Source organism: Cryptomeria japonica, chromosome 1, assembly GCF_030272615.1.
Source record: "Cryptomeria japonica chromosome 1, Sugi_1.0, whole genome shotgun sequence".
NCBI lineage: Eukaryota > Viridiplantae > Streptophyta > Pinopsida > Cupressales > Cupressaceae > Cryptomeria > Cryptomeria japonica.
The window spans coordinates 200,086,617-200,108,380 of NC_081405.1; the positions used below are offsets into that span (position 1 = coordinate 200,086,617).

Sequence of the window (21,764 nt, forward strand, 5' to 3'; positions counted from 1 at the left end):
TCAATCCCAAGAACCTATTTGCCAGGCCTCCTCACCTCAAAAGGAAACCCATATTGCTTAATTTGAAAAATAGCATTTTTAAGAGAATAATTAAGGAAATTATAGAAAAGTAGCATTTTTAAGGAAATTCTATAGAAAAATTATGTGCTAACATGTTGCACTCTCTAAAAACGATAATCTTTACAAGGATGCAATGGAAACTAGTTCTCAATCGGGTAATCGTGAACTTGGAGAGGAATTGCTAGTGTATTTTGTGGAACATGTATACAATTGGTAAAACATATAGTTGGTTGTTCTCTCTCACAGGATAAAGTATATTTTGAATTTTTATTTTGGATTGGGGCTTACTTTTGCAATTGGAACTGCAGTGCAAGAAAGAATGCTTTGCTTCATGCTTGTTCATATATTATGAATTGATCAGACCATATGTGGCTTTGGAACTTGTCTAGATGAATAATATGATTGGCTCTGTGTTTCCATACCTACTTCAGATTCTTGATATACTCTGATGATTCTATGAATATTTTAAGTTTCTCTTTAATAAACATTTTAAATCTTCTGCAAAATTAAATAGCTAATATTAAAAAAAAATCTTTTTTAAAGTTCATGCGAGGATACACAACAAAAGTTGATGAGCTTGTTAAGGACAAGTTAGAGGTTGTCCAATAAGTGAAATCCAAGGACAAAGAAGAGAAAGATCTTCTTGCTCAACAGGAATGCATTTTTCTTAATTGAGCCTCAAGGAGAACTTGTTCTACTCTACTCATGATTTTTAAAAATTATAATAAATATGTGCCTATTTTGTTTACAGAATATGTATTCTCGACTTCTTCCCCTTTCTTTACCAGCACCTCCAATAGCATTTTTAAGAGCATAATTAAGGAAATTATAGAAAAATAGCATTTTTAAGAGCATAATTAAGGAAATTATAGAAAAATAGCATTTTTAAGGAAAATATCAAAAAAATTACGTGCTAACATATTGCACTGTCTTAAAAGGATAATCTTTACAATGATGCAATGAAACTAGTTCTCAAGCGAGTGATTGTGAACTTCCAAAGGAATTGTTGGTATATTTTGTGCAACGGGTATACAATTTGTAAAACATATAGTTGGTTGTTCTCTCTCAAAGGCTAAAGTATATTTGGAATTTTCATTTTGGATTGGGACATTAAAATGGGGCTTACTGTTGCAATTGGAACTGCAGGGCAAGAAAGAATGCTTTTCTTCATGCTTGTCCATATGCTATGACTTGATCAGACCAGATGTGGCTTTGGAACTTGCCTGGATGAATAATATGATTGAATTTGCATTTCCATTCCTACTTCAGGTTCTTGATATACTCTGATGATTCTATGAATATTTTAAGTTTCTCTTTAATAAACATTTTAAATCTTCTGCAAAATTAAATAGCTAATATTCAAAAAAATTATTTTTCAAATTTCATTAGAGAATACACGACAAAAGTTGATGAGCTTGTTAAGGACAAGTTAGAGGTTGTCCAAGAATAGAAATCAAGGAGAAAGAAGAGAAAGATCTTGTTGCTCAACAGATATGCATTTTGCTTAATTGAGCCTCGAGGAGCACTTGTTCTACTCTACGAATAGTTTTTAAAAATTCTAATAAATATGTGCCTATTTTATTTACAGAATATGTATGCTCAACTTCTTCCCCTTCCTTTGCCACCACCTCCAATAGTTAAGAGCATAATTAAGGAAATTATAGAAAAATAGCATTTTCAAGAGCATAATTAAGGAAATTATAGAAAAATAGCATTTTTAAGAGCATAATTAATTTGAAAAATAGCATAATTAATAATAAAGTTTAGTGGCTTGCCCACTTTTATTGAAAAAAATAAATAAATTTGAAAAATAGCATTTTAAGAGCATAATTAAGGAAATTATAGAAAAATAGCATTTTTAAGAGCATAATTAAGGAAATTATTGAAAAATAGCATTTTTAAGTAAATTATAGAAAAATTATGTGCTAACATGTTGCACTGTCTAAAAAGGATAATCTTTACAAGAATGCAATGGAAACTCGTTCTCAATCGGCTGATCGTGAACTTGTAGAGGAATTGTTGGTGTATTTTGTGGAACAGGTATACAATTGGTAAAACATATAGTTGGTTGTTCTCTCTCATAGACTAAAGTATATTTTGAATTTTCTTTTTGGATTGGGGCATTGAAATGGGGCTTACTTTTGCAATTGGAACTATAGGGCAAGAAAGAATGCTTTGCTTCATGCTTGTTCATATGCTATGACTTGATCAGACCAGATGTGGCTTTGGAACTTTCTACGATGAATAATATGATTGACTTTGTGTTTCCATACCTACTTCAGGTTCTTGATATACTCTAATGATTCTATGAATATTTTAAGTTTCTCTTTAATAAACATTTTAAATCTTCTGCAAAATTAAATAGCTAATATTCAAAAAAAATCTTTTTTAAAGTTCATTCGAGAATACATGACAAAATTTGATGAGCTTGTTAAGGACAAGTTAGATGTTGTACAAGAAGAGAAATCCAAGGAGAAAGAAGAGAAAGATTTTGTTGCTCAATAAGTATGCATTTTGCTTAATCGAGCCTCAAGAAGCACTTGTTCTACTCTACAAATAGTTTTTAAAAATTCTAATAATTATGTGCCTATTTTGTTTACAAAGTGTGTATGCTCAGCTTCTTCCCCTTTCTTTGCCAGCACCTCCAATAGCATTTTTAAGAGCACAATTAAGAAAATTATAGAAAAATAGCATTTTAAGAGCATAATTAAGGAAATTGTAGAAAAAATACCATTTTTAAGGAAATTATAGAAAAATTATGTTCTAACATGTTGCATTGTCTAAAAAGGATAATCTTTACAAGGATAAAATGGAAACTAGTTCTCAATCAGGTGATCGTGAACTTGCAGAGGAATTGTTGGTGTATTTTGTGGAATAGGTATACAATTGTTAAAACATATAGTTGGTTGATCTCTCTGACAGGCTAAAGTATATTTTCAATTTTAATTGTGGATTAGGCATTGAAATGGGGCTTAGTTTTGCAATTGGAACTGCAAGGCAAGAAATAATGCTTTGCTTAATGCTTGTTCATATGCTATGACTTGATCAGTCCAAATGTGGCTTTGGAACTTTCCTGGATGAATAATATGATTGAATTTGTGTTTCCATACCTACTACAGGTTCTTGATATACTCTAATGATTATGTGAATATTTTATGTTTCTCTTTAATAAACATTTTAAATCTTCTACTGAATTAAATAGCTAATATTCAAAAAAAAAATCTTTTTAAAAGTTCATTTGAGAATGCATGACAAAAGTTGATGACCTTGTTAAGGAAAAATTAGAAGCTATCCAAGAAGAGAAATCCAAGGAGAAAGAAGAGAAAGATCTTGTTGCTCAACAGGTATGCATTTCGCTTGATTGAGAATCAAAGAGCACTTGTTCTACTCTACTAATGGTTTTTAAAAATTCTAATAAATATGTCCAAGGGGTTGAGCTTAGTTGGTTAAAGCATTGAGTTCTCAATGTGGAGACCCAAGTTCAACTCCCATGAGGGACACCTTTATGTAGAATTCTAAGTTGTGACTCTTGGTCTTCGTAAAGTGGATTTCTAAGTTGTGACCCTTGGTCTTTCAATTGTTGTTAGTTTGCTCAAAAGGAGCTGATATTTGTAATAAGTTTGTAACGTGGATTCTCGAATGAGATGATATGTACTGATTATATGATATCTAATCCAAAAAAAACAATTCTAATAAATATGTGCCTATTTTGTTTACATAATATGTATGCTCGTCTTCTTCCGCTTGCTTTCCCAGCACCTCCAATATTATTTTTAAGAGAATAATTAAGGAAATTATAGAAAAATAGAATTTTTAAGAGCATAATTAAGGAAATTATAGAAAAATAGCATTTTTAAGAGCATAATTAATTTGAAAAATAGCATTTTTAAGAGCATAACTAAGGAAATTATAGAGAAATGGCATTTTTAAGAGCATAATTAAGGAAATTATAGAAAAATAGCATTTTTATGAAAATTATAGAAAAATTATGTGCTAATATGTTGCACTGTCTAAAAAGGATAATCTTTACAAGGATGCAATGGAAACTAGTTCTCAATCGGGTGATTGTGAACTTGCAGAGGAATTGTTGGTGTATTTTGCGGAATAGGTATACAATCGGTAAAACATATAGTTGGTTGTTCTCTCTCACAGGCTAAAGTATATTTCAAATTTTCATTTTGGATTGGGGCATTGAAATGGGGCTTGCTTTTACAATTGGAATCGTAGGGCAAGAAAGAATGGTTTTCTTCATGAGTGTTCTTATGTTATGACATGATCAAACCACATGTGACTTTGGAACTCTCCTGGATGAATAATATGATTGACTTTGTGTTTCCATACCTACTTCAGGTTCTTGATATACTCTGATGATTCTATGAATATTTTAAGTTTTCTTTAATAAACCTTTTAAATCTTCTCTAGAATTAAATAGCTAATATTCAAAAAAAAAAAATTTCAAAGTTCATTCGAGAATACACGACAAAAGTTGATGAGCTTGTTAAGGACAAGTTAGAGGTTGTCCAAGAAGAGAAAGATCTTGTTGTTCAACAGGTATACATTTTGCTTTATTGAGCCTCAAGAAGAACTTGTTCTACTGTACTCACGATTTTTAAAAATTCTAATCGATATGTGCCTATTTTGTTTACAAAATATGTATGCTCAGAGTCTTCCCTTTGCTTTGCCAACACCTCCAATAGCATTGTTAAGAGCATAATTAAGGAAATTATAGAAAAATAGCATTTTTAAGAGTATAACTAAGGAAAATTATAGAAAAATGGCATTTTTAAGAGCATAATTAAGGAAATTATAGAAAAATAACATTTTTAAGAGCATAATTAATTTTAAAAATAGCATTTTTAAGAACATAATTAAAGAAATTATAGAAAAATAGCATTTTTAAGAGCATAATTAAGCAAATTATAGAAAAATATACTTTTTAAGGAAATTATACAAAAATTATGTGCTAACATGTTGCACTGTCTAAAAACGATAATCTTTACAAGGATGAAATGGAAACTAGTTCTCAATCAGCTGGTCATGAACTTGTAGAGGAATTGCTGGTGTATTTTGTGGAATATGTATATAATAGGTAAAACATATAGTTGGTTGTTCTCTCTCACAAGATAAAGTATATTTTGAATTTTTATTTTGGATTGGGGCATTGAAATGGGGCTTACTTTTGCATTTGGAACTGGAGGGCAAGAAAGAAAGCTTTGCTTCATGCTTGTTCATATGCTATGACTTGATCAGACCAGATGTGGCTTTGGAACTTGCTTGGATGAATAATATGATTGACTTTGTGTTTCCATACCTACTTGAGGTTCTTGATATACTCTGATGATTCTGTGAATATTTTAAGTTTCTCTTTAATAAACATTTTAAATCTTCTGCATAATTAAATAGCTAATATTCAAAAAAAATCTTTTTCAAAGTTCATTCGAGAATACACGACAAAAGTTGATGAGCTTGTTAAGGACAAGTTAGAGGTTTTCCTAGAAGAAAAATCCAAGGAGAAAGAAGAGAAAGATCTTGTTGCTCAACAGGTATGCATTTTTCTTTATTGAGCCTCAAGTAGCACTTGTTCTACTCTACTGATAGTCTTTAAAAATTATAATAAATATGTGCCTATTTTGTTTACAGGATATGTATGCTCAGCTTCTTCCCCTTTGTCAGCACCTCCAATAGTATTATTAAGAGCATAATTAAGGAAATTATAGAAAAATAGCATTTTTAAGAGAATAATTAAGGAAATTATAGAAAAATAGCATTTTTAATATTCTAATTAAAAAAATTATAGAAAAATAGCATTTTTAAGAGCATAATTAATTTTAAAAATAGCATTTTTAAAAGCATAATTAAAGAAATTATAGAAAAATAGCATTTTTAAGAGCATAATCAAGGAAATTGTAGAAAAATAGCATTTTTAAGGAAATTATAAAAAAATTATGTGCTAATATGTTGCACTGTCTAAAAAGGATAATCTTTACAAGGATGCAATGGAAACTAGTTCTCAATCGGGTGATTGTGAACTTGTAGAGGATTTGCTGGTGTATTTTGTGGAATAGGTATACAATTGGTAAAACATATAGTTCGTTGTTCTCTCTCACAGGCTAAAGTATATTTTGAATTTTCATTTTGGATTGAGGCATTGAAATGGGGCTTACTTTTGCATTTAAAACTGCAGGGCAAGAAAGAATGCTTTGCTTCATGCTTGTTCATATGCTATGACTTGATCAAGCCAAATGTGGCTTTGGAACTTGCCTGGATGAATAATATGATTGACTTTGTGTTTCCATACCTACTTCAGGTTCTTGATATACTCTGATGATCCTGTGAATATTTTAAGTTTCTCTTAAATAAACATTTTAAATCTTCTACAAAATTAAATAGCTAGAATTCAAATAAAATCTTTTTCAAAGTTCATTCGAGAATACACAATAAAAGTTGATGAGATTGTTAAGGACAAGTTAGAGGATGGCCTAGAATACAAATCCAAGGAGAAGAGAAAGATCTTGTTGCTCAACAAGTATGCATTTTTCTTTATTGAGCCTCAAGGAGCACTTGTTCTACTCTACTGATGGTTTTTTAAAAATTTAATAAATATGTGCCTATTTTGTTTACAGAATATGTATGCTCAGCTTCTTCCCCTTGCTTTGCCAGCACCTCCAATAGCATTTTTAAGAGCATAATTAAGAAAATTGTAGAAAAATAGCATTTTTAAGAGCATAATTAAGGAAATTATAGAAAAATTTGTATTTTTAATATCATAATTAAGGAAATTATAGAAAAATAACATTTTTAATAGCATAATTAATTTGAAAATGGCATTTTTAAGAGCATAATTAAAGAAATTATAGAAAAATAGCATTTTTAAGAGTATAATTAAGGAAATTATAGAAAAATTATGTGCTAACATGTTGCACTGTCTAAAAGGGATAATCTTTACAAGGATGCAATGGAAACTAGTTCTCAATCGAGTGATCGTGAACTTGTAGAGGAATTGTTGGTGTATTTCGTGGAATAGGTATACAATTGGTAAAACATATAATTGGTTGTTCTCTCTCACAAGCTAAAGTATATTTTGAATTTTCATTTTGGATTGGGGCATTGAAATGGGGTTTACTTTTGCAATTGGAACTGCAAGGCAAGAAAGAATGCTTTGCTTCATGCTTGTTCCTATGTTATGACTTGATCAGACCAGATGTGGCTTTGGAACTTGCCTAGATGAATAATATGATTGACTTTGTGTTTCCATACCTGCTTCAGGTTCTTGATATACTTTGATGATTCTCTGAATATTTTAAGTTTCTCATTAACAAACATTTTAAATCTTCTGGAAAATTAAATAGCTAATATTCAAAAAAAAATCTTTTTCAAAGTTCATTCGAGAATACACGACAAAAGTTGATGAGCTTGTTAAGGACAAGTTAAAAGTCATCCTAGAAGAGAAATCAAAGGAGAAAGAAGAGAAAGATCTTGTTGTTGTCTGACAGTATCCTCATTGGATAAGCAGTGAAGGTGTCGTTAGAATTTCGACGCCCACCAAATTTATTTTGATGCTCACCAAATTTATTTTGACGCTGGAACCACCACACATATAGCATCCTCATCGATGTAGATGTGTTGGTTATCGTTCAACGTCATTGAAAGTCTGTGTACACCATGAAACATACGATGATGATGTTGTATATCTGATGACATTCTCGCCAAATGAGCGGTCATGTTCACCATCAGAACATTACCTCGATGCCATTGGAATGTTGACGACATATAGAGTTTTACTGACGGCTTAGTGTAGTCATGGTTGTTGTCAGAATAGTCTTCTATTGCATCAGAATTTTGACATTCTTGAGCACCGTTAGAATGTCCGACTACAAGTTTTTGACGGCATTGCTTGTCGGCAGTCCGACGAATTATAGTCAGAATTTTGACGAACCATCATCGGAAAGAAGCCCCAAATGTACTAGTGTGCTATGCTCCATAATTGTAATATCTTTGGTTGCAGATGTTTGGGATGTATCCTCTATTTGTATGGTTGATGATTCAGAGGTCTCCATGTGAATCTTTTAGTTTGACAGTTAGTTTTGTGCATGTTCTTGAACTCTGGTTGTCAGGTGATGATGATTTTTGTGATGCGAGATGTTGCGGTTTCTATGATGCAATTCATGCTTCTTATGGATGTTTCTAGATCGTGTGCTATTCATATTGGTGGTCTGCATTGATCCTTATGTGTGTTATGGAAGATTTTCTTGATCTGGTGATGTTCTTCATGTTAAGCAATGTTTTCAGTATTGTAGCATGTTGTGGATGATCGAGGCGCGATCTTTGGATGCATTTCTTATTTGTGTTCATTGTTTAGGTCTAGACTATGTCTTAGCCGACATTTTTTTTGTTTGTATGCATTATTATGGTGTATGTAATTATATTTTGTAATATGTAGTGTGTGGTGAGCCGACCTACATTGCTAGGTTGATGATGTGTATAAATAAGCCTTGTAATCATTGAGAGATGTATGGCTATGTGCGAATATTGTATCTATCATTCAGTAGTCGGGATATTGTGCGACGTTGTGAGAAGAAGAGTTGCAGAGCAATTTTGTTAGTATGCTTAACCCCGTAACTATAATCAAGCATTTGGAGATGTAATTCCTTTGATTCATGTAATCTGGATTGTTTTCTTAATGTTCTTGTAAGGTAGTGAACCTTCCCTGAGGGTTGTAGCCTTCTGGGTCATTATATTTTGAGTAGTGAGCTCTAGGAAGTGTGCCTAAATGCATGTGCATTCCCCATTGTAATATTTCACTTACTCTTGACAGGGTATTATCTGATTGTGGGTATGTTCCTACCATGGTTTTTCCCTTAACAGGGTTTTCCATGTTAAAATTTTTAGTGTTATGTGTGTTATTGATGTGGTGTTGTTTATGCTTTAACTATTCATTATCAGATTTTTGTTGTGGTTTAAGTTGCAGTAAAGTTTTGAATTTCCGGTCCAAACTGATTCACCCCCCCCCCCCCCCACTCTCAGTTTGTTGTACCAAAAAGCCTAATCACTAATTTGCCTAGTGAACACTATATAAAGATATTGTATCAATTCATTTTAGATCTAATACTCCAGTCATGATCTATACCTAATATTTGTGCATCTATGAAGCATTCATCATTAAGAATCTTCAGAGATTTAAGGTTGTATTTCATTCTTCAAGTATTATGGAGCAAAGTTACACCAATGCTCATGCAAGCATGTGTGTGTGATTATAAATTTTCATTTTCATGTGTTTTTCATGCCATTACATCCAACATTTGTGACTACATTCAAAGATCATTGTGTCATCATCAACAATTGCATATCTAAGGTATATATCCTCAACATTTATACTAGTATTTGTATTATTTTATTCAAGGTTAATCCTAAATCAGGGTTTGAATTAGGTAAACCCCTATCCACAACATCTTTCCCTCTCTTTTTGTGTGTAGGGAATATGTGTAGGAGTTGTAATCAAGAATTCTGGTAGAGTCGACAATGACGAATAGGTTCATCTTTTGATAGAGGAAAATTCAAAGGACCGAAGTGGATTTGTACTACCTAGTCTTGAAAAAATAGGCCGAACTTCTGGGAATAGGTTCCAAATCTATTATTTTCCCAAATCCTAGTCTATGGCTCTATGGGACATCTACAAAATTTCATATTCATCAATTTACTTCAATTATCTCTCATTTTTTCCTAGTTTACAATTATCAAATCTAATCCACTTGCATCAACCTTTGGAAAGAGGAAACCCTGACACAAGGCAAATCTTGTTAGACTTCATAAAATGTGAATCCCACAAGCCTAGTTATTTTCTGCAAGAATATCTATCATGCATAAAGAGAATTGAACAGAAAAATAAATAAAGACAATAACAATGAAATTGATTGGATTGCTTTGAAATCGCTTGAGTTATAATGAAGGATATGACATCCTTATAAATAAATCTAACTCTAAAGATAGAAACCCTAAATGGTGCAGTTTACTAGATAGACTGAGAGTTAAAACAGAATGCATGAATCAGTTATGTATGCACTAGTAACATAATAAAATAATTAAATGCATGAAACTCTCGAAATCTAAATATAGTTTGCTTTTCCTAGTTTCCATTATGCATGGAAATAAATATTAATTAATTATCCTTAATTAATTAATCAACTAAATAATAATAAATACCAATAATTAATTACTAATTAAGGCATCGATTATTTAGTGAATTAATGCAACTCGTGAATAATTAATGTATGAATTATTTACTCTAACACCCCCTTGAATGCATAAGTGGGGAGAGAGGCAAAAAATATGTAGGAAAAAAGCATGCAAAGATGAATGCAAGATGGCACCAAGCATAAAGCTTGATGAAGTATCCATGAACAAACATGCAAGTTTCTCAGAAATGGAGAAAACCTAGTGGGAACAAAACTACTCTCCAAAGACAAACAAAAAAATAAAGTACAAAACCAATGTCTCAAGAGACTTTCTCAAGAACATATGTACAACCAACCCCCTCATGAGAGAGGATCAAGGCTCCAAACCCCCCTTGGAATAAGAGAACCCATGTGTTGATGATCAAACTAATGCGGCTCCAATGTGGAGCAAACAAAGTCAATGGACAAAGAAGAGAAATAACTTGTATGTAAGGCAGAACTGGAAGTCTTGGATGCTGATCAAAGGAGAATGCATGATAATCCTATAAAGGAAGCTCCAATGATGGTGGGATAACAAATGTGTTGAATCTATCATCTGAGAGGGAATGAACATCCTCTAATATATCCTCAACAACAATAGTAGTGGGATCAATGCATGGAGCTACAATGCCAGGCCATGTTGAAGAGGAATCCTATTGAACATATGCAAACTCAACAGGAGGTGGAGGTGTAGAAGTCATAACACTGGTCTCGAGAAAATTACATAAGTTCAAGTGACCTAACTTCACCTCAACATGCTGTCTTGAAAAAAGAGAGTGATTTTCAGAGAATGGAGAAGGTGGACCAAAATGAGAAAAAGATTACAAGTGGGAAGAATGATCAATTGTCCCTGTGGTAACAATGTCTCCATTCTTGTTGTCTTTGATGTGTACCGAGTCTTGTGTGAACCCAACTATCTTCCCTATCCCACTGTGAGAAATATGTAAATAGCGAGAAGGTTAGTAGGAAAATATGGTACACAAAGTACATCATGGAAAGTACTATCATCAATATCGATAGAACCCTTCCCACATATTGTCATCAAAGTATTGTTTCTTATCAAGATGTGTGGTGTAGGAGAAGTCTGAAAAGATGAGAAAATATCCTGAGAAGATGCCATATGGTGTGAAGCACCTGAATCCAGTAGCCATCGAGAAGAGGGTGGACAAGTGATTGTACATAATGCATGACCCTTTGCATTGGATTGTCCATCTATCTAGAATGAAGGAGAAGAAGAAGACATGTCAGAAGAAGAAAGAATATTTCTCTTTACAAGAAGAGTTGTCAAATCTGAAATTTGTTTCTCATATCCATCAAAATTCTTTTGATAGCAATATGACTCATTATGCCCTTCCTTTTTGCAATAAGAAAAAATATGTCTTTATTTCTTTGATGATTCTCCCTTAGGAAAAGGTGAACTAGAGGTGGTCTATGAACTAAGATCCTTTCCTTTCCCTATGGTCTTTGGATTCTATTTTTTTCCTTTGCTAGATGAAGCCTTTATGTATGTTCAAGGTGGCATTGTTCATAGTGGGCCAGCATCGCTCGTGGGGATTCGTGACATGGTTTAACAGCCTCCTATGGATTCTATAAGTCTAGTGGTTGTATCGAGAATTGACAAGTTGATCTTTTGGTGCAATGATAACCCTATCTTGTAACAAATGGTATTAGAGCTTGGTCACAGATTCTAATCACACAGTCTATGGTGAGTGACGCTAGGAGGGGGATTGTTCGTAGTGGGCCAGCATCCCTCACAAGGATTCACAACATGGTTTAACAACCTTCTGTGGACTCTATAAGTCTAGTGGTTGTATCGGGCATTGATAGGTCAATCTTTTGGTGCAATGACAACCCTAGCTTATAACAAGAGTAGTAAGAAGTGTTGAAGCTTTTGAAGGCTTCAACGTACCCATTTGAATCAACTTGGATTCTTCTCACATGATTTGAATGACAAAATCATCAAGAGAAGGCGTTGTGTACTTGGATCCCATATCATCCTTTGTAGCATAGAAGGTAGAAACAAAGACAATAATTCGGACCAAGCTTTGCAAGAATAGAAAGGATCAACTGGTCATCTTTCTTCTCAATACCAGACTACTTTACCTGAAGCCTCAAGTACTTACCTTTGTGAAGAGGTCCTAGATCGTGTCAAAATTAGAAGGATTAAGACATATCAACTCATTCTCTAACTATTAACTCTGAAGTGTGTCCTGCTTACCAATTAGAAGCTCAAGTTGTGACCAAACTTCCTACCATGTATTACAAGACTCAATATGAAACAAGAGATCAGGAGAGATACTCATGCAAAGAGTGTCAAAATCCTGATCACATTTATTGAACCATTTCCTCTTTTCTACAGCACCCATAGGTTCAATTTATGTACCCATGGTGACTCAACATAACCCCAACTTCTTAAGAGTGATCTCAATGTGAGACTTCCACTCGAGAAAATTAGAAGTGGTAAGAAGAGGAATGTTGCTTTTCTCCATGATGCTAGAAAAAGTATAGATCTGAGACAAGAAAAATATAGTAATAGAGCTCAAAAATTAGAACAAAATTCCTCTAAAAACAAGAATAATGGAGCTCGGATCACCATAAGGCAGAATAGGACCAAAAAATGCACTATTGACTTTGGAAGGAAGAGATAGAAATATGGTAAACAATATGAAAAAGAGGACTTAAGATCTGGATAGAGCTCAAAATCAGCTTTTTGATGATATTTCCTTTGCAAAAAATGAAGTCTAGATGCACAAAATATGCCCTTGAGAGTGAAAACAACTACTCCTGAGTTAAATTGGTAAAAAATCCTGTAAAATAAAAAAAATTAGAAAAAACAAATACCTCCACCTCTGGATCGGGCTTGGAAAGAGCTTTTCAAAAATATATTGTTTGCATGATTTCACCTCTGTATGCTCAAGATATAGCAAAAAAACCAATCCCCTATCAAAAAAAACTTGGAGAAAAAAATAACCAACCCCCTTGTGGTTGGGTGGTGAAGGTGGAGCAGCAGCTGAGCGATGGCTATTCTAGCTTAGCTGAGCAGTGGCGGAGCCGTTGACCAGGTGGAGGTGGTTGGCGGTTTGCAAGCTACTGGCGGCTGGCCGCAGCAATCGGTGCCAACAAACGGCTAGGGTCATTTGCGGCTTGAGGGTCACTGGCGGCTTGAGGCCAGTTGGCGATTAGCCCTGCCAACGGTTAGGGATTGCTGCAATTTAGCCTAGCTGTTGGCTACTAGCAGTCCAGCTAGTTGCTAAGGAAAAAAAATAAAAATTCTTTACGAAAACATTTTGTATGGTACAGCCTATACAACTGAGATAAAAAATAAAAAAAATTGCACCTGATGCTCCTGTCACCGAAACTAGACGAATTATATATCAAAATTCATGAAATTGGCCTTCTAAAGCCAACCGTGAGGTCCTTTTGGGCCCCAAAAGGTCCAAATTTCTAGGTACCCTCTGGAATAGCGAAAACCTTCAAACTTCAAACCCTTTGCAAAATGGACTCCATGTATCCGATTTCGGCAAAACAAAAGGTGATCTTGCCTTTATAAAGCTTTCTAGAATTGATGGTGTGCTCCAAATTAACCCAAGAAGAACAATTTGATGTGTATGCAAATAATCTCCCCCCAAAAAGTGAACAAGATTCTTTTGATCTGGAGCTCTGATACCACGTTAGAATTCATGAAATGTGAATCCCACAAGCCCAATTATCTTCTACAAGAATACCTATCACACATAAAGAGATAATTGAACAAAAAAATAATTGAAGATGATAACAATGAAATTAATTGAATTGCTTGAAATTACTTGAGTTACAATGAAGGAAATGAAATCCCTATAAAGAAATCTAACTCTAAAGATAGAAACCCTAAATATTCCCCTTTAGAAGATAGATTGAGAGTTAAAACAGAATGCATGAATCAATCATGTATGCACAAATAGTATAATAGACTCATTAAATGCGTGAAACTCTCAAATTCTAAACATAGTTTGCTTTTCCTAGTTTGCATTATGCATGGAGATAAATATTAATTAATTATCCCTAATTAATTAATTAACTAAATAATAATAAATGCCAATAATTAATTACTAATTAAGGCATCGAATATTTAGTGAATTAATGCAATTAAGTGAATAATTAATGTATTAATTATTTACTCCAACAAATCTAATCAAAGTTTCAACCCTTTCCTTATTTGGATTGAGGCTAGATCTATTAGGTTCTTTCCTCTTTCTACCTTGTTTTGGTTAATTTGGAATATTAGTAGTTATATTATCTTAATTGACCCTAATTCCAAATAATACCATTACAATTTGGTGGACCTAACATCTTTCATACTAATTTATGATCCATATTCTCAAATTTGATTTGTATGCATTTTAGCTTTCAAATTTGCACTAATAGATTGTATTTCCAATTAATTTCAAATATAAGTTTGGAGGTTAAATTCATACAAAACCCTAATTTATTTTTCTAAATTTAACTTATGGGTTGCATAATATTTCCCTTATATTTTTAGATCTGGTTTTATGCTTTCCTAATGGCATTTACAAAATCTAATTCATTTCCCATTCCACATATGATTTCATTTCTTTTTATGTACATTTATCAAAATAATGTGTTGGATAATGGCTTCTTTCACTTTACATTTCTTCCTTTCATTCCTATTAATTTTTCATATTTTATCTTTAGGGTTTCAAAGATATTTCCTACTAGCCAATCATATCTCAAAACTTTTATCCATATTGCATGTTGCTTTATCATGATATTTTAAAGAAAATGCATTACACATGTAGATTACATAAAAGCTTTTGTAGCCAACGGTAATCCTAGAAATTACATTAAAAAAGATAACACTTGTACCTCTCCTAGGGTATCTCATGTGAAAGAAGAAAGAGGCAATACTCCTATCAATGATTTCTTTAATAGAAAGCAAGCATTGAAGAGAAACATGTCACTATTCATGTTTCTAGCTTCCTTAAGACATCTAGCTTCTTTAAGACATCTAGCAAAATGGAATAGGTATGTGTCCTTGTTTCTAGCTTCCTAAAGACATCAACATAAGACTATGTTGACATCTTAAGTGGAGAACATTGCATATTACCCTCTTTGTCCTATATTTTTATATTATAGTGTGCATGTCTTATATGTGGTGTTCATTCTCGAAACCAAACCAAGAAAGTCCAAGGGGTTGAGCTTAGTTGGTTAAAGCATTGAGTTCTCAATGTGGAGACCCAAGTTCAACTCCCATGAGGGACACCTTTATGTAGAATTCTAAGTTGTGACTCTTGGTCTTCCTAAAGTGGATTTCTAAGTTGTGACCCTTGGTCTTCCAATTGTTGTTAGTTTGCTCGAAAGGAGCTAATATTTGTAATAAGTTTGTAAAGTGGATGCTCGAATGAGATGATATGCAATGCTTATATGATATCTAATCCAAAAAAACTAGACCAATAAAGTATTATACAAGATGTTCCATTCCCAAAACCAAACATAGTATTTTTATATGTCTTATATGGGGTATACATTCTTGGAGCCAAACCAACAAAGTCTTATATGAGATGCTCCTAAAACCAAGCATATATTTATCTTATACGACGTGTACATTCTCAAAACCAAACCAATAAAGTCTTATATGAGATATTTCGATATTGAAACCAAAATCAACATTTTTATATGTCTTATACGGGGTATACATTATTAAAACCAGACCAACAAGTCTTATATGAGATGTTCCCAAAACCACAAATTTATTTTTATTTCATGTTTTGTACAAGTTATTTCATGCTCAAAATGAGAGAAACAAGTATTATATGAGATGCTTAACTCTGAAAACTAGACAACTACATATGTTGTAGGGTGAGTGGAACTAGCAAAACATAGCTAGACTATTCTGACTCTCCTCCCCAACATGGATCACCTAGCATAACACAACTTGTTATCCTATGACATTCATGTTCAATATTTTTTCTCTTCCCCATGAGCTCATAACTTTCCGATCATTGTTCATCATTTGATGCATCCTCTTGTACTTTTTATGTAATTTCTTGTGTTCTTGCGATAGCATTCCAAGAATGATATTAGTGGTTGAGACATCTTAAGATTAGGGGTTTGGTTCCTCCAAATTTTCAATTTCTTATCTCCTTGTGATATCTCTCCTAATTGCTCCTCACACTCATCTTTATACTTTATCGTGAGTATTTTCATAGGCTCATGCTCTTATTAAAGTGGGGGCTAAATGTAGAATCATAAATTGTAACCAGTCTAATTCACACCTCATGTTTGTGCTCCTACTTTAGCATGTCCTATCTTTATCCCCTCTCTAGGTCCATTTTGGTCCTATTATCCAACCCTGATGTCATGAACGCTATTTTGTGGACCCCATATTAGAGGTACCTTTAACATGTCCCTTTGTGTTGGTCCTATTTGTAGGAGGACCAAGATGCCCCAAAATGCCCTACTCCCCTTTAAAAAGCCCAAATTTGAAATGGGGTAGGCCCTTTATCTCTGCAATGGCTTCTAGTCCCCATGGCTACACATGACCATTGGAGGTTTCACTAATCAATTATTTACCTAGGGAACCCTATATAAAGACATTCTATCAATTTATTTTATATATAAGACTCCATCCATGATCTATACCTAATATAAATGTACATCTATGAAGAATTCATTCTTAATCATCTTTAGAGATTAGAGGTTGCATTTCATCCTTCAAGCATTGTAGAGAAAAGTTACATCAATCCTCATGCAAGCATGTGTGTGTGACTAGGGTTGTTGTTTTTTTTCATACTACTACATCCAAAATTTGTGATTACATTCAAAGAGAATTGTATCATCATCAACAATTGCATATCTAAGGTATATCTTCTTAACATTTATTTTAGCATTTGCATTATTTTATTCAAGGTTAATTCCTAAAATGGGGTTTGACTTAGGTAAACCCCTATCTACAATATCTTTCCCTCTCTTTCTATGTGTTGTAAATAGGTGCATGAGTTGTATTTAGGAATTCTTGTTGAGTTTATAGTGATAAACAAGTTCAACTTTTGATGGAGGAAAATTTGAAGGACCAAGGTAGTTTTGTACTACTTGGTCCTGAAAAATCAAGCCAAACATCTAGGAATAGGTTTTGAATATATAATTTTTCCCAGATCCCAGTTTGTGGCTCCATGAGAAATTTCTAGCATTTTGTATTCATCAATTTACTTTAATTATCTTTCATTTTGTCTTAATTTATAATTATCAATTCCAATCCACACATAAACCCTTGGAAAGAGGAAACCCTAAAACCAAGTGAATCTTATTAGAGTTTAAGCTCTTTCCTTATTTGGATTGAGGCTAGATCTATCAAGTGAACATTCCTCTATCCACCTTGTTTTGGTTAATTTTTAGATTATTATTGGTTTTATTATCTTAATTGACCCTAATTCAAAATTACACCATTACAATATAATTGTGCATTTCTCTAGCTTATTTAGTCATAAAGAAACCTTCCAAAAGATTAACATATTTTAATATAAACATTTTGAAATCATTTCTAAATAATAAGGATGAAAAACATAAAAATTTAAAAATACATTAAAAATAATTTATTATTATAAATATAATTTACGTTTTATTTAAAGTTTAAGAAATTACATAATTAAACTTAAAAGTTTTATTTACTTCAAACAATACATATAATTCTATTAATAATAATGTTTCAATATATAATAAGTTTAAGGTAGAATTGGATTTCTTCAATTATTGATAGAATTATTTTTTATTTATTTTTAAATCTTGTCTTAAACACTCTTTTAACTTAAGAAGACCTTGTATCTCTACTATGAACTACCATTTTATTTTCTACTTTTATCCAAATAATCTTCACCAATTGAATTTAACTATGATTCTTGCGAATCAATAATATATAATACTTAAGTGAAGCTATTAACCAATGTTCTTTTACTTCATATTGAACTTCTACAACCTTAGGATTGGGTGGGGGCTAAAGGTTAGTTGGTTTATTAATTATTGTGGGAGGTTAAATCCTCTCCTAAACAATAGTGAAGGTTATGGGTTGACACTAGAATCCACAGGACCATGGGTAGTTCTAGTTTAGGTGAGATGAAGGCAAATTAGTTCTGATTTGAATAATTGTTGAAGCAAGGTGGGAATTGAACAAACTGAAATTCCTGAGGAACATTAGCTTGCCACCCATGGGTATGTAGGGTGCAACCCTACAACTAATTGGAGAAACCTCTCCCCATAGAATTGTAGGGCAAGCAACTCATTGATGTGCCCACCGCCCAGCCCCCATTATAGTTGTTGTAAGGCCTTAGTAAATAACTATATTAGTTTATTGATAAACCTTTGAGTCTAGAACTATTTAGTGGGTTGATTTCCTTAAAATTCTATGGATTGCTCGCCCTACAATTCTATGGGACCCCCTACTTATTAACTTTCTAGAGGCCCCCAGCTCACTATAATTCTATGGGGGTAGGGTAGCTATAGATTCAAGAAGTCCCATAAAATTATAGGCCCTTCGTGAAAACTTCAAAGTAGTAGGCGGGAGATAGATTCTATACATAACATTCCCCCTAGAGCTATATTTCTTGCCCTTTATAATAGTAGTTCCCTTGGAATAGTAAGGGTCCACCCAACCCCTAGAACTATAGTTTCCCACCAACTTAATTAATTAGTAAATTAATAAGCTAAAATAAGCATCTTATATTCCCACCCAACCCTTCCACCCTAAAAAATTATTCAAATGATATGTTTTTCAAAATGCAAGAGTAATGAATCTCTCATATTCTATACATAACATGCCCTTGAAATACAAGGGTGGGTGAGTGGTCTAACTAGAATCCCCTCCCAGAATTAATTACCTGCTATAGTAAGTAAATTTGAGAACCCTGCTAGAATCAAGAACTATAACCCCCCTTACTATTTTAAGGGTTAGTAAGTTGCTCACCTAAAATTCTATGGGCTTATTCTAGCCTCCTACTATTATAAAGGTCCCCCAATAATTCTATTGGGTTTATTAATGAATGCATCCTTATAATAGTAGGGTTGATTAATAGAATAGTTCTAGAATCAAGCAGTTAAGACTTGATTCTAGTAGGTCTATTAATTGTGTAGAGGTTACTATATTTGCTTATTTTCAACTATCGAGTGTTGAATGGAGACTCTTCCCCCTAAAATTCTATGGCTCTATGGTCAATACTAGAACTACTTTATCCCCTTAGAATACTAGGGCTAGAAAGTTGACTAATTAACATTCAACTTTTTGAATTCACGGATCCTTGGAATAGTGGGGCATTGGTGCCATTATACAAGCTAATTAATTAATAATTATAGGCATAGTACAACATATCTAGATCGAGAGCCATACCCATCATATCCACCAATAGTAGCAAAACTAGGAGAAGTCAATCTAGAAGTCTATCTAGTCAAAGTAGATTCGATTAAAGTAGCACCAATACCAACACCTAGTTTTGTACCAGCTCTAGGCAGAATGTCCTTCTTTCACCATGTTATCAGTCAAAGCTTAGTACCTACACCTGCCTTTGTCGGTATTCCATTTCAAGAGTGAGAGACAACTCCAAGTAAAATGCTAGATCCATAAGTAGGGGTATATATAGTGCTAGTAGAAAATCTTTATTTAATAGCACTAGTAGTAGGGACAATTGATAGAGTTTAAACACCGTCTTTCATTAGCTAACATATCACTCCTAATATCATAATATTCATGTACTTCTCGCCTTAGAACAGTAGGGCCTAGCTGTGTTGATTTTGATGAAGTAGCAGTAGATTTTGTAGTTGGTTCAACCCTACTATTCTAATGGGGTGATTGAGTTGATCCAATTGATCTCTAATAAGAACTATTTAATCTTGGAATAGTTACAAATCCATTAGTAGAACCAATGGTAGCTAGAGAAAAGAAAGCATAATTCAAGTGGTCTCTTTTTAAGTCATAGGAATTAATTCCAATTCAAATTGAAGAAGCATCCCTCTTTGCTTTTCCATATTTTCCAATAGTAGCAGCAAAGGCATGGATAGCGTAGGTAGGAGCAAGACTAGCAACATATAGAGGTTTTCCAATTCCTAATCAAGAACCATATCTAGTAGATTGTTCAGTCGATGAAACAGTTAAAGATGCAAAAGTAGCTAGAGAAGCAGGAAGAGAGATATTGGATCTCAATCAGGTCGGTATTATCATAATAAAAAAGTAAATACACAAATATTATGTCTATGGGAACCTTTTGATTCCCACCCAACCCCATCACACCAAATCTACCCTCTAACCTATTAGATCGTTAAATTTTATTATTATAAAAGGACTATCACATGTATGTTAGTGATAACATAAAAAGTGTCTCCATTCACGAGGGATTTTTTATCTACGAGTGAGAAATTCCATTAGCTTATACAAGGTTTTAGAATTTGTTAGAATATATTTTTACAATATTTCTTTTATTAACCAATTTACCTTGGGGAATTTTGAATTATAACCTTTTTTTAATTTATTATATCTTGCATTCGTTAATATTAGCTTAATTGGATGCAACAAATCAAACACACAATTTGAAAGACCAATGAAGCACCTTTTTGATAGTCCATATTAAATAATTACATATGTAATCATGAATGCACACAAGTCAACAACATAAGAAAAATTTATGTTCTAACTTATTTTAGTCATATATTGTATTTATTTTTAAAATAATATTTTTCATGACACCATTATTATTTTTACATTACAATACTTTTTTTGCTTTCATCAACTTTCATTGTAAATGCAATTTTTATGAGGGTGTGTGTTCTGACTAGTACAAAATAAAAATTGTGATTCAACTATAGAGTTTAGCGAGCTCAAAGAAATTTGAATAATTTTACAAATAAATATATCTACTAGGTTTATGTTGTAATATTCAAAATATCTTATGCTATGCATTGAAAATATTTGAATCAATTTTCTATCTTCCCTATTATCACATTGATCTAGTGCTACATCTTATTGAACTAGTGAAGTGATTTATTAATTATCACAAGTTGTAGATCAAAATATCTTATAAATATCAAAATAGTTGATTTAGATTTCTACCTACCCCATAATCACATTGATCTAGTGCTACATCTTCTTGAACTCGTGAAGTGATTTATTAATTATCATAAGTTCTAGATCAAAATATCTTATAAATATCAAAATAATTGATTTAGATTCCTACCTACCCCATAATCACATTGATCTTGTGCTACATCTTATTAAACTAGTCAATTAATTTATTAATCACAATAAGTTGTGAATAAATCAAATTTTATTTGACTAATAAAGAAATTTTTTCAATTAAAAACAAATTTAAGACTAAATGATTCTTAAAAGTTTAATCTAGATACTCAAGTAATACATATCACAATTTGATTCCAATTATACTTCATTTTATAAATAGTTTTAAATTTATACCTATAATCATTTATTTTTTAAATAGAAAACACAAGAATACATATTCT

General features: G+C 32.6%; 1 pseudogene; it reads left to right on the forward strand.

The window, feature by feature from the left end:
- The first annotated feature begins 2,869 nt into the window (after positions 1 to 2,869).
- On the forward strand, positions 2,870 to 6,725 carry LOC131856267 (clathrin heavy chain 1-like; annotated as a pseudogene).
- The last annotated feature ends 15,039 nt before the right edge of the window (positions 6,726 to 21,764 follow it).